This window comes from Hypanus sabinus, chromosome 9 (assembly GCF_030144855.1).
Source record: "Hypanus sabinus isolate sHypSab1 chromosome 9, sHypSab1.hap1, whole genome shotgun sequence".
NCBI lineage: Eukaryota > Metazoa > Chordata > Chondrichthyes > Myliobatiformes > Dasyatidae > Hypanus > Hypanus sabinus.
Window position 1 is genome coordinate 55,863,126 of NC_082714.1, and position 11,973 is coordinate 55,875,098.

Consider the following 11,973-nt stretch of genomic DNA (forward strand, 5'->3'; position numbering starts at 1 on the left):
ACCCAAACATTTCAACTAAACAGCATTACCTCATCAGTTACCCACAAAGAAGCCATTTCATTATAACGCTACAGGGAAGCCATTTTATATATGCAGTTAACATTACAGTTAATAATCTGAGAACCCCGTATTCTCCCCCCACCAAATTAAGTCATGCCCTCATGACATTCAGATAATTCGACAACCCCTCCTGCAGAACACGCAGCCCAATCCAAGTGCAGAAAGCAGTGGCATAACTCCCCAAAACAGTGGAGATCACACTCTGTTCCCCAGGTGCCACATAGACCAACCTACCTAGGTGGTGCCTAGTTCTCTGAGACCTGTGCACTCTCTCTTCTAACTCCTCCACCTCGGTCAATAAGGGAGACCCATGGGAACTACAAGGTGAACCCTCCTGCGAATGGTCACCCAAACCCCTCTGCACCTCAGAACCCTCTATCTCTTGCTCAGGCCCCACATCCTCCTCCCCAACACCCTGGGATACTCCCGACAGCCCATCACCAGCCCCCCTTACCCCATCTAACCCAGTGGGGAAAGAGTCAGGAGTCTCCTCCTCCATCACGGGGGCATCAGCGAGCATCAGCATGTACCAATCATCCGAGTCAGTATCCCTCACAGGGGCTGGGCCCCATTCTCCCAGTGTGGGCTCTTCCTCCGCCCTGCATGGATGCAAAGTCCTAGTACTAGGTGCAGCTGGCACCTTGGGCTCCTGCTGCTTGTACATCTCGCCCTGTGGATGATAAGGCGTAGTCCTCGATTTCTCAACCCCCAACATACCCAGTAGCTCGTAGATGAGCTTACCCTCAAAGTCTCATCCCTGGTCACTACATATCCGCTGGGGAATGCCATAATGCACAAAATACTTCTCCTGTAACACTTTTGCCACTGTAGTTGCCCTTTGATCCCTGGTAGGGAACGCTTGAGCCTACCTGTTGTAGTGGTCTGTGATGACTAAGACATTTGCCATATTGCTGGCATCAGGTTCTATGGCCAAGAAATCCATGCACACCAGGCCCAGGGGCCTGCACTCTGCAAGTGTGACAGAGGAGCGGCCTGCACAGGCAGTGTCTTCCGGCATATGCAGCGAATGCACAACTTGCAATACTCTTCCACCTCCGACCTCATTCGGGGCCAGTAAAACCTGTCTTTGAGCAATCCATAGGTCTTCTCCACCCCCAAATGTCCAGAATCATCGTGCAGGGACTTCAACGCAATCTTCCAATACTTCTCAGGCAGGGCCAACTGTTAACACCAAGGTCGGTCGGGGGGTGACGTTATCCGCTATAAAACTTGTTTCCTCAACTTCAACCGAGGGCATTACCTCAATAACAGAGGCACTGAAGCGTGTTTCATCTTCTCTGCCCACGCCACATCGCCCTTCTCCACCTCGCACCAAACAGTGCCAATGCCCGGGTCATCTCGCTGAGCAGCTGCTACTTCCCCCAGACTTAGTTCCAGCAACTGCTTAATCTTCAGAGCAGTCAGGTCACAGTAAACTGGGTGTAGGGCATCATCAGAATCCCCAGTGGGTCCACTGCTTGCTCCAGCCTCTTCATCTCCTCGGCCTTCATGGTGATAGCAAACTGACACAAGGCTTTCACCCCAGGGGCAGGATCACTTTCCCACTCCTCGTCCGTCTCCTGTTCCTCATGCTCCCGGCATGACAAAGCATCCGCATCAACATTCCGGCTCCCCAGCCGGTACTTCAGGTTGAAATCATATGCCGACAAGGCCGCCAACCACCAATGGCCTGTAGCATCCAGTTTCGCCAAAGTCAGGATATAAGTAAGTGGATTGTTGTCCGTCCTCACCTCAACTTGGCTCCATGGAGATAGTCACTCAGCTTGTCCACCACTGCCCACTTCAACGCCAGGAACTCCAGCTTATGGGTGGGATAGTTTCTCGGAGGGTGACAAACTCCGGCCGACAAACGTGACAGGTCTCAACCCAGCGCCCTGATCTTGATACAAGATGGCCCCTAACCCCTCTTGGCTGGCGTCAGTGTGTAGTACATAGGGTAATCGGGGGTCCGCAAAAGCCAGCACTGGCGCCTGGGTCAGCAACTCTTTCAGCGATTTAAGAGCCGCCTCACCTTTTGCATCCCACCTCTGTCCAGAGGGCTCCGACGGGTTGAGATATTCTCCAACCTCCCACCCCTCCCCTTTTCCTTTCTTCCCCAAGAGAGGGTAACCACGCAGAAGCTGGTTCAGGGGTGACTCGCTTTGGCATAGTCCTTCACAAATCTCCAATAATAACCACAGAACCCCAAGAACAAGCGCAGAGCGCTCACAGTCTGGGGCCTCGGACACGTGGTCACTGCTTCTATCTTAGCCGAGTCTGTAGCTACTCCATTCTGCGAGATTATATGTCCGACATAACTAACAGACGTCTTGCAGAACTGGCACTTGTCCAGGGAGAGTTTTAACCCTTCATCCTTCAGGCAGCCGAGCACCTTCAGTAGCCTCGCTTCGTGTTCCTCCAAGGTGGCTCCAAACACTATCAAAATCATCCAAATACACCAACACCTCAAGCAAATTCATATCCCCCACCATCTTCTCCATGACCCGCTGGTAGGTTGCCGAGGCTGCCAATATTCCCTGGGGCAACCTTTCGAACTGGAAGAATCCCAGGGGACATATAAATGTCGTCTTCTCTTTGTTGGCCTCACACACCGGGATCTGGTAATATCCACTCCGAAAGTCCAGCACACTAAACCACTTCGCACCACTCAGACAGGTCAGCGTGTTTTCGACCCTCGGGACCGTATACTGGTCTGGGACAGTGCGCCGGTTCAAGGTCCTATAGTCCACACACATGTGTACCCTTCCGTTCTTCTTCTGAGCTACTACTATTGGGGACGCATAGGGGCTTCGGGACTCAGTGATGACTCCAGTTTCCTTCAACTTGCACAAGTGTTGCCGCACGTCTTCCACATCTGCAGGGGCCAGTTGCTGTGACCTCTCTCTGAACAGGGTGTCCTCAGTCACTCGGATGGTATGGCGAGTGACTTGGAGCAGCCCGCATCAAACTCGCCAAGAGAAAAAACATCTTCCAGCTTCAACATTTTCTCCACCAGTCTGCGTTTCCACTCCGGTGGCACAGCAGAGTCCCCAAAGTTAAAGGCCTCAGCGGTCAGCTTTCCTCTGTTTTCCAATCCTTCCCCCCTCGTGGGCCTCACAGGGGCGCTAGACATTACCGTCACTGGGAACAAATGTGCCAGCGGCATCCAGGTGATTTCTCTCTTCGTCGTGTTTCTGACACTCACAGCTATCCGCCTTGCCTGTACCACCGCTGCCCTCTGCACTTCAGGCCTCACCAGCACGCCAGCCGGAAATCGTGTCTCCCCCTTGAGGTCTTCCGGAGCGACCACCAAAAGGGCCTCGCCATCAGGCACTCCAGGAAATCTGGGGTTTCCCATCACTCTCACTACTTCTCCGGGCCTTATTATTACAGGCTTCGACTGGGTGCACCACACAGTCCCTCGTTTAAATTCAGTCTCCGGCCCAGGGCGGTGCCGCACTTCCTCAAAAGCAGCATGAAACACTGGGTGCACGGCCCGGGGCCCCAAACAGTTCTCACTCGCCCTCTCCTGGCAGGTCCCCATGAGCTTCCGCACCACAGGGGTGTTGGTCCCCACCAGAATTGAAGCACCCCCCGTCTCAACTGTGTCCAGACAAACCAGCGCTAACGTCTCCAAAACTTCAGACACTCCCACATCGGCTTCTGAAAACTCCAGTTTCACCAACAAATACCCATCATACGGATAATCCCTAGCACTGATGCCTCAAATCTCTCTTTGGTTCTCCTCCCGAGAAAACCTGTGCACTGACTCCAGGTTCCCGCACATACAGATAGAGCAACATCGCTTCCATTGGTTAGTTCCTCTGTTATCAATAATTATAACCCAAACATTTCAACTAAACAGAGCATTACCTCATCAGTTACCCACAAAGGTACAGACCACAGCCACTGTCTGTTCTACTGTATTCTGAAAATAAATATTAGGCTTTAGATCACAAATGAATCGTTTTTGTATAGAACTGTGTGAGTTGTTTGTTTTTCAGTATCATCTGTGTGTCTGTAGTGCACTCTAGATAAATGGGAAAGATCTTGGCTTTGTACGCCTCTCGGATTAGTTGTTTAAAATGTAGATAAGTCTTTGTTTTGGATGCAGGAAGACAAAGAATTTGAACTGCTTGATAACGTTGAGTCATTTTCTTGTCTTCATTTTTTCCAGGTACCTTTCACAAACCTTGTCTACATCAAAATAGGTTCAATTCACAATCCTCAGCAAAACTAAGCATTCGTTGTTCCCCCAGATGCTGATTTCAGGAGGGCATTTGCTAGAGCTGTTCAACATTTTTGTTGGAACTTTATACAAAGGGAAAAATACTTCACTGCCATTGAGATTCAGACACTTGATCAAAGAGTTAGAGACAAAATAAGTAATTATGTAAGGCTTCCAACTCTTGTGATCCAGCATAGAATGATCCTCAACTGTTCATTCCTCTCCATAGATGCTGCCTGACCTGATGAGTTTTTCCAGCACTTTATGTTTTTTTCTAGATTTCCAATATTTGAAGAATCTCTTGTGCTTAAAAAGCATTTCCTAATTTATTAAATGAGCTTAACACAAGGCTCAAATGTTACCTTTTTAAATAGGACATACTTGAACTGTAATTAAATCACATTAGTTTTAATTCTAATGGAGACAAAGAAAATGCATGAAGTAATGATTAAAAAGTCTCAAAGACAAAAACATCAGAAATGACCAGATCTGGCAGGTTCCCACATGCACACAATATTCAAAATGATGTCTCAATATCTTGGTTCAGTTCCTTTGCTCAGACTCAGAAGTGTTGCTTCAAGTGCAGTCCTGAAACTCAAGCACAGAAAGTCTCAGTAATTCTCCAGAACAGTTCTGTATCATTAGAGATGCCATTTTTCAGGTAAGATCTTAATCATTTTTCACACAAACATGAAGTATCCCATGGTACTATCTTAATGAAGAACAGGGGAGTTCTTCACAGTCTTTTAGGCATTTTTAACTTCTCAGCCAACATTATGAAAATTTGTATGTAGACAAACGTGCTGTGGCATTTTCCATACAATGACATTGACAAGACTATAGATCAGCTGCAAATCATATTGAACTGTCCTGTGACTGTGAAAGATGCTGTTTAAATGCATCTTTTTCCTTACTGAAGGAGTTGTATTGTATAAAAGGTTCTCTTTTTTCATGACTCATTGAAAGACCCCGGGACTGGTTCAGATGCACGTATGGAGAAGGACGATGAAGTTCATCAAATGACTGCCCAAAATAGCTTCTTTAACTAGAACCACTAAAAAGTTGCTCTAGTTAAAGCGGGCTAATCTGCTGGATGAGGAGCCTTGCTCTACACAAAAAAGACCAGAGAGATTACACTTCCAAAGTTAATGTTTAAATTTGAGATCCTTTGGGACATCCTGAGGAAGTGGAAATTATGTAGATAAAGTCCATCATTCTGTGAATATCCCCAGGCTAGCACCAGCAATGTGATTTAACCCAAAACAACATGCTTATCCCTTAGGGAAACACACACTTCAATCTCAGTCCGAATCTGTAGTTGACTTGACCACAACCTGATCAGTTGCATTCCATAGATGCTGGGTCACTCATCTCTGGCTGTGCAACCACAATTACATTCATCACTTTATCAGATAAGAATCAACTGCTTTGTGACAGCATATTAAATCTCCGAGGAGGACTGAACTGTCATGTTTGGGACTTGGTAATTCTCCATGCGCTTGCTCCAGTGGAAAACATGGTGCATTGGGCACATCCCACCCCTGGGAAATGTGCTCAGTTTAGGAACAAAGAAACATTGCACTATCAAAGAAGCTCTCAGGAAAGGTACTTGGATAGTGCCCTATCAAGTGGACAAAAAAATGCTAACCTTGAAGAAGATGGACAAGTTCTGCCTAATAACATATCCCTTTGTCAGAATGTCTTACTTCACTGCTTGTGGGAGTTTGGTGTGTTCAAATTTCTGCAATATTTTATAAATTACAAAATTGACTATATTACAAAAGTACTTCATTGATTGCAATAGTTTTTGCACATCCTAAAGCATTACACATATACAAGTAGTTTTTCATCCAGTTATGGGTTGAATTATCTAGACCATAATCAAGGAGGGTGGGTAGTGAAAGACTTTCACCACTCACCCTCCTTCCCCCTCAACTGTCTCCACCTATCTCCTGTCAGTTTATAATCTTTTCCATCCTCCCACCTTCTTATTCTGGCTTCTTCCCCCTTCCTTTTCAGTCTGATGGAGGATCTCGGCCTGAAACATCTACTGTTTATTCCCCTCCATAGAAGCTGCCTGACCTGGCAAGTTCCTCCAGCACTTTGTGTGTTGGTCTGGATTTCCAGCATCTTCTGTGTTTACAGACCTTCAGCATCGGTACTTACTGGGGATCATAAACTCTGTTCTCCTGCTTAGGACAGTGTGCATCTCAGTCAGATTCAGGCAAAATAATATAATTGGTTAGGTCCTTCATCTCATGAAAGATGCTCAACCTGAAATGTTGATGGTTTATCTTTGGATACATGCTATCTGATTGACTGAGCATTCCCAGCATTTTCTGTTCTTATTTCATTTTGGGACCCACAGCTCCAGTGACCTGGGTTTGATCTGGAACTCTGAATATGCACATACTCTTTGCAACAACGAGGCTTTCCCTGCCTCCTCTGGTCCCCCCGTACACACCAAAGAAAAGATAGTAAGTTAGTAGTCCATTGTGAATTGCCCCTAGTGCATAGGTAAGTCATAAATCCTGAGGTAGTTGATGCAAGTGTGGAATGAATAAAAATGGGTTAGGATAAGATTAGTATGAATAAGTGCTTGATGTTTGACACAGACTCAGTGGACCAAAGGGTCTGTTTCCATGGCTTATGACCTTATGATACTTTAAATTTGTCCCAATGTTTCTCTCTGCATTTGAACATGAGCAATGGTCCGTTAGGCTGAGGCAAAGAGTACCGCAGTGTCTATGAACCTGCAGCCAAGTGAGCACCAGCCTCCTTTGTATGGAAATTGGCAAAGAAGGAAAGAATGGGAGAAAGAGAGGCAGAGCAAAAAAACTCATAAAATAGGGAGTAGCCATTTTTCTGTCTTTGATATTTTGTTAATAATTCTCCCACTGAGAGCTACGATCTTCTCTTCCCAATAGCTTGTTCCTGCTTTTAAGTTGAATCCTGAGTATTCTGGAAATAAAGGCCAGACATTGGTGTTGAAATCCAGAAGAAAGTTAGGAGGTAGGAGTGGACTCTTCGGCACCTCTGTCATTCCATGGGCTTATATCTAATGGAATATTACACAACTCTTTCCCTATTTGTTTCCCATGGATGCTGTTATTTCGGCCTTCGTCCCACTCCTCCTACTGTTCCCCACCCACCAGTGCCTTCTGTAGACTGTAACAAAGACTTAGCAGCTGGAGGTTCTTGAATGAATGTGTGCAATATATTATGTCACTGAAGCATGTAGCCCATCCTCAATAGCCTATTGCATTGTTTTTGACCCTAACATGCCTACTCTTTTCACCTTTCATTTCACTCTGTCAGAACATCCTCAGATGCCTTTCTCTAAAAAAACATACTCGTGTCCCTTCAAGTGCACCTACAGAATTCACATTAACCAATCTTCTTCCCATTCTCTGGATGAAATATTTCTGTTGAATTTCCTATTATGTTTGTTAGTGACTCTAGGACCAAGTTCTAGCCTTGTGACAAGTAGAAAATTCTCCACATCATAATGTATTTATTTCTGTATTTATAGTTGTACTTATTATTACCATGTGTACCGTTAATTCTGTGAGCTTTTCATAAGCAAAGAATTTCATTACAAACTCACTCTGATGTCTATGACAATAAACCAATCTAATCTAACATTTTTCAAACCCTTTCTGATATCACATCGCTCCTCTGTCTTTTCTTTCCGAGGTCAAGTTTGATCTTTATTGTTCAGCCACTGTCTTCATTGTCTCTCGACCCTTCTTACAGCCAACACGACTTGCAATACTGTTCAGCAACAGTCCAACCAATATCAATGTGAGTTTGAGCTTCTGCTTTTTACTTCTTTTCCTTTAGAAATGAACATGGAAAATGTAAAGAAAAGAACATTGCCTTTTCATGACCTTTAGTTCACAATGCCTAATGAACCGTAGTATCTCCAGTAACTGTTTTACAAAACTGAATATCTTACTTAATAAAAAAAATGTACTTTTGGGCAAAAATCATGCAAAGGTGTCAAGTGCAACAAATGAGTTTGATTCCTGTTCAAAGGCAGAAGAAGCCCTTCTTAAGATTTGTAAAGCTGTGGATAGATCTTTTAAATAAATTGTAAAGAATAAAAAAAACTTACTCTATATATTTACACACTTTATAACTCACTGTTCCTCTACCACATTGGCCACTTTATTTCCAAGAAATTATAATCTTCTTATTCTTCCTGCAAGCAGGTATCAATGAACATATCTATAATGGTCTATTTGCCTATTACAGAGCCATTTTATAAGTTTGTTCATAGTCTCCCTCCTACCCTACCTCTACCCAAATTGGTCTCATTGTCAATTTTGAAATGTCCAAGACTGCATCTGAATTGATTCTGCAAATTTAAGTACAGTGGCTCCTCTGTTTGGTATGACTAATAGACCATTCAGTTTGTGACTTTCTTCAATGTCACACAAGTCCCATTTGCAGCAACTTTTCGAAGGAGATTTGGAAGGCCAAATATATCACATCCAGTATATTAACTTTTATCTATTCCTTTTGGAATATACAGTATAATAAGGATGGTCAACCATTAATTCCTCTTTTGGTTTCTGTGTTGACTATTCCTTATTTGGATTTTCTGATTTGTTTTCCATTACACCATTTGGTAAGGATGCCATTACATTCTTGCTGCCAATATTAAGCTGTTTGGTTTATAATTGTTATTTCTCCCTTTTCAAATATAGAAATCGCATTAAGTAAAAAAAAACAAATGAGACCCCTTTAATTACTAGCAAATGATATTGTAATGTGCATAATGTTGTCTTGTCATCGCTCCCCAACTTTGTTATGCTGCCCATGGATTCATTCCATTCACCCAGACTTGTTCTCTAGGCTGAACAGTTCACCTGTTGCTACTCCTATTTAAATCCTAAATACACATGCAAAATGTTGGTCTTAAAATCATTTCTTAAGAACATAACAAGAAACAGGAGCAGGCCACTCAACCTCTTGTATCTGTTCCACCACTTAATAAGATCATGGCTGATGTTTGAAGTTCTGACCCTTTACTTTGGGACTGTGACTCCTGGACGGCACATTGGTTCACACTGTTGTCTTGCAGCTCCCATAAGCCTGAGTTTGATCCTGACTTTGTAGAGTTTGCATGTGCTCCTCGTGACTGTGTGAGTTGAGTTCTCACTGTGGTTTCTTACATCACAATGAAGTGCTGGAAGGCTAATCACTAATGTAAAAATTATCCCTCAATGGAAACATCTTCCCTGGATCCATCAAATCCCAGTAGGGTTTTATATTTCAGTAGTAACACCTCACATTTCTTCAAGTCTCTTGGGACAAATATCCCTAATTCCCCGTCTCAGGAATTAGTCTGCTGAACCTACTTATTCTATTGCTAGTAGATCCTTCTATGGATAAGGAGACCAGACCAAAGAAAGTATTCCAGCGCTAATAAGGTGTCTTTAGTTTCGTTCTCAAGTCCTCTAGCAATTATGGCAAAATATCATTTGTATTCCAACTTGCTTGCAGCAGTGATTCGAGTACAAGAACCTCCAGCTCACCACCCCCCATACACCAAAACTTCTCATGCTCTCGCCATTAATAGTGATACGAATGAGGACAGCAAGCTGGGGCTCTGGTAAAGATCAAGACAGAATATTTATTTATTCACTGCTTCACTATAATTTCTTGTGATTTTAACCTTGTAGCCTGTGCACTTCTTAATTTCTGATATTTAATTTCTCAGTAGAATCCATTTTACTTCAATGTTCCTGTTAATTTAATATCATAGTTTCCTTCTTTTTTTAACTATTATTGTTTCCTTACTTACAGCCCATTACACTGTTGGCATCTAGAGCACCAGTGAATCAGAAACAGGTTTAATATCACCAGAATATGTCGTGAAATCTGTTAACTTAGCACCAGCAGTACAGTGTAATTCATGATAATACAGGGAAAATAAATAAATTACAATAAGTATGTGTGTATATATATATTAAATAGTTAAATTTAAAATAGTGCAAAAACAGAAATAATATAAAACAAAAAGGAAGTGAAGTAATGTTCATGGGTTCAATGTCCATTTAGGAATTGAATGGCAGAAGAGAAGAAGCTGTTCCTGATTCATAGAGTGTGTGCCTTCAGGCTTCTGTACCTCCTACCTGATGGTAACAATGAGAAGAGGGCATGTCCTGTTTGATGGAAGTCCTTAATAATGGACACAGCCTTTCTGAGGCACCACTATTTGAAGATGTCTATGGAGGCTAGTACCCAAGTTAGAGCTGACTATTTTTCAACTTTCTTTAGTTTGTTTCAATGTTGTGCAGTAACCACCAGACAGTGATGCAGCCTGTCAGAATGCTCTCCATGGTACATCTGTAGAAGTTTTTGAGTATTTTAGGTGAGAAACCAAATCTCCTTCTTTAGAGCTGTAACAATATGTTGGGACCAATTAGACCCTCAAAGACTTTGACTTCCAGGAACTTGAAATTGCTCATTGTCTCTGCTTCTGATCTCTCTAAGAGGATTGGTTGATGTTCCCTTGTCTTACCCTTCCTGAAGTCCACAATCAGCTCTTTCGTCTCACTGACGTTGAGTGCCAGGTTGTTGCTGCGGCACCACTCCACTAGTTGGCATAACTCACTCTTGAACACCCTCTCATCACCACCTGAGACTCTACCAACAATGGTTGTATCGTCAGCAAGTTTATAGATGGTGTTTGAGCTATGCCTAGCCACACAGTCATGGGTATAGAGAGAGTAGAGCAGTGGGCTAAGCACACGCCCCTGAGGTGCGCCAGTGTTGATCATCAGAGAGGAGAAGATATTACCACCAATCTGCACAGGTTGTGGTCTTCCAGTTAGGAAGTTAAGGATCCAATTGCAGAAGGAGATACAGAGGCCCAGGTTCTGTAGCTTGTCCATCAGGACAGTGCAATGATGGTATTAAATGCCATAATCAATTAACAGTATCCTGACATGGGTGTTTGTGTTGTCCAGGTGACCAAAGGCCTAGTGAAGAGCCATTGAGATTGTGTCTATTGTAGATCTATTGTGGCAAGAGGCAGATTGCAGTGGGTTCAGGTTCTTGCTGAGGCAGGAGTTGATTCTAGCCATGACCAACCTCCGAAAGCATTTCATCAGTGTAGATGTGAGCGCTACTGGATGACAGTCAATAAGGCAGCTCACATTACTCTTCTGGGACACTGAAATAATTGTCCTTTTGATTGTGTGTATGTGCCTGAGTCTATGTGTGCAATTATATGTATTTGAGTGCTGTACGTTTTTGTGAATTTGTATGTGTATTTAAGTGCATGTCTATGTCGGAGTGCACGGTACCGTGAAAGTGACTGTGAGCGTATGCATGTGTGGTGTTTCTGGTATCCTATTTTGTGTTTGTGTGCATGTACGTTTTTTTTGTCTATAGTGAATCTGTGTGTGTGTGTGTGTGTGTGTGTGTGTGTGCGTCTGTGTGTGTGTGTCTGTGTCTGTGTGTGTGTGTCTGTGTCTGTGTGTGTCTCTGTGTGCGTGTGTGTGTGTGTGTGTGTGTCTGTGTGTGTATCTGTGTGTGTGTGTGTGTGTGTGTGTGTGTGTGTCTGTGTGTGTGTGTGTGTGTGTGTGTGTGTGTGTGTGTGTGTGTTTGCGCGCGCACGTACGTGTGGGTGGGGGTGGTGGGTGTGTATGTGTCTGTCTGATTACGTGCGC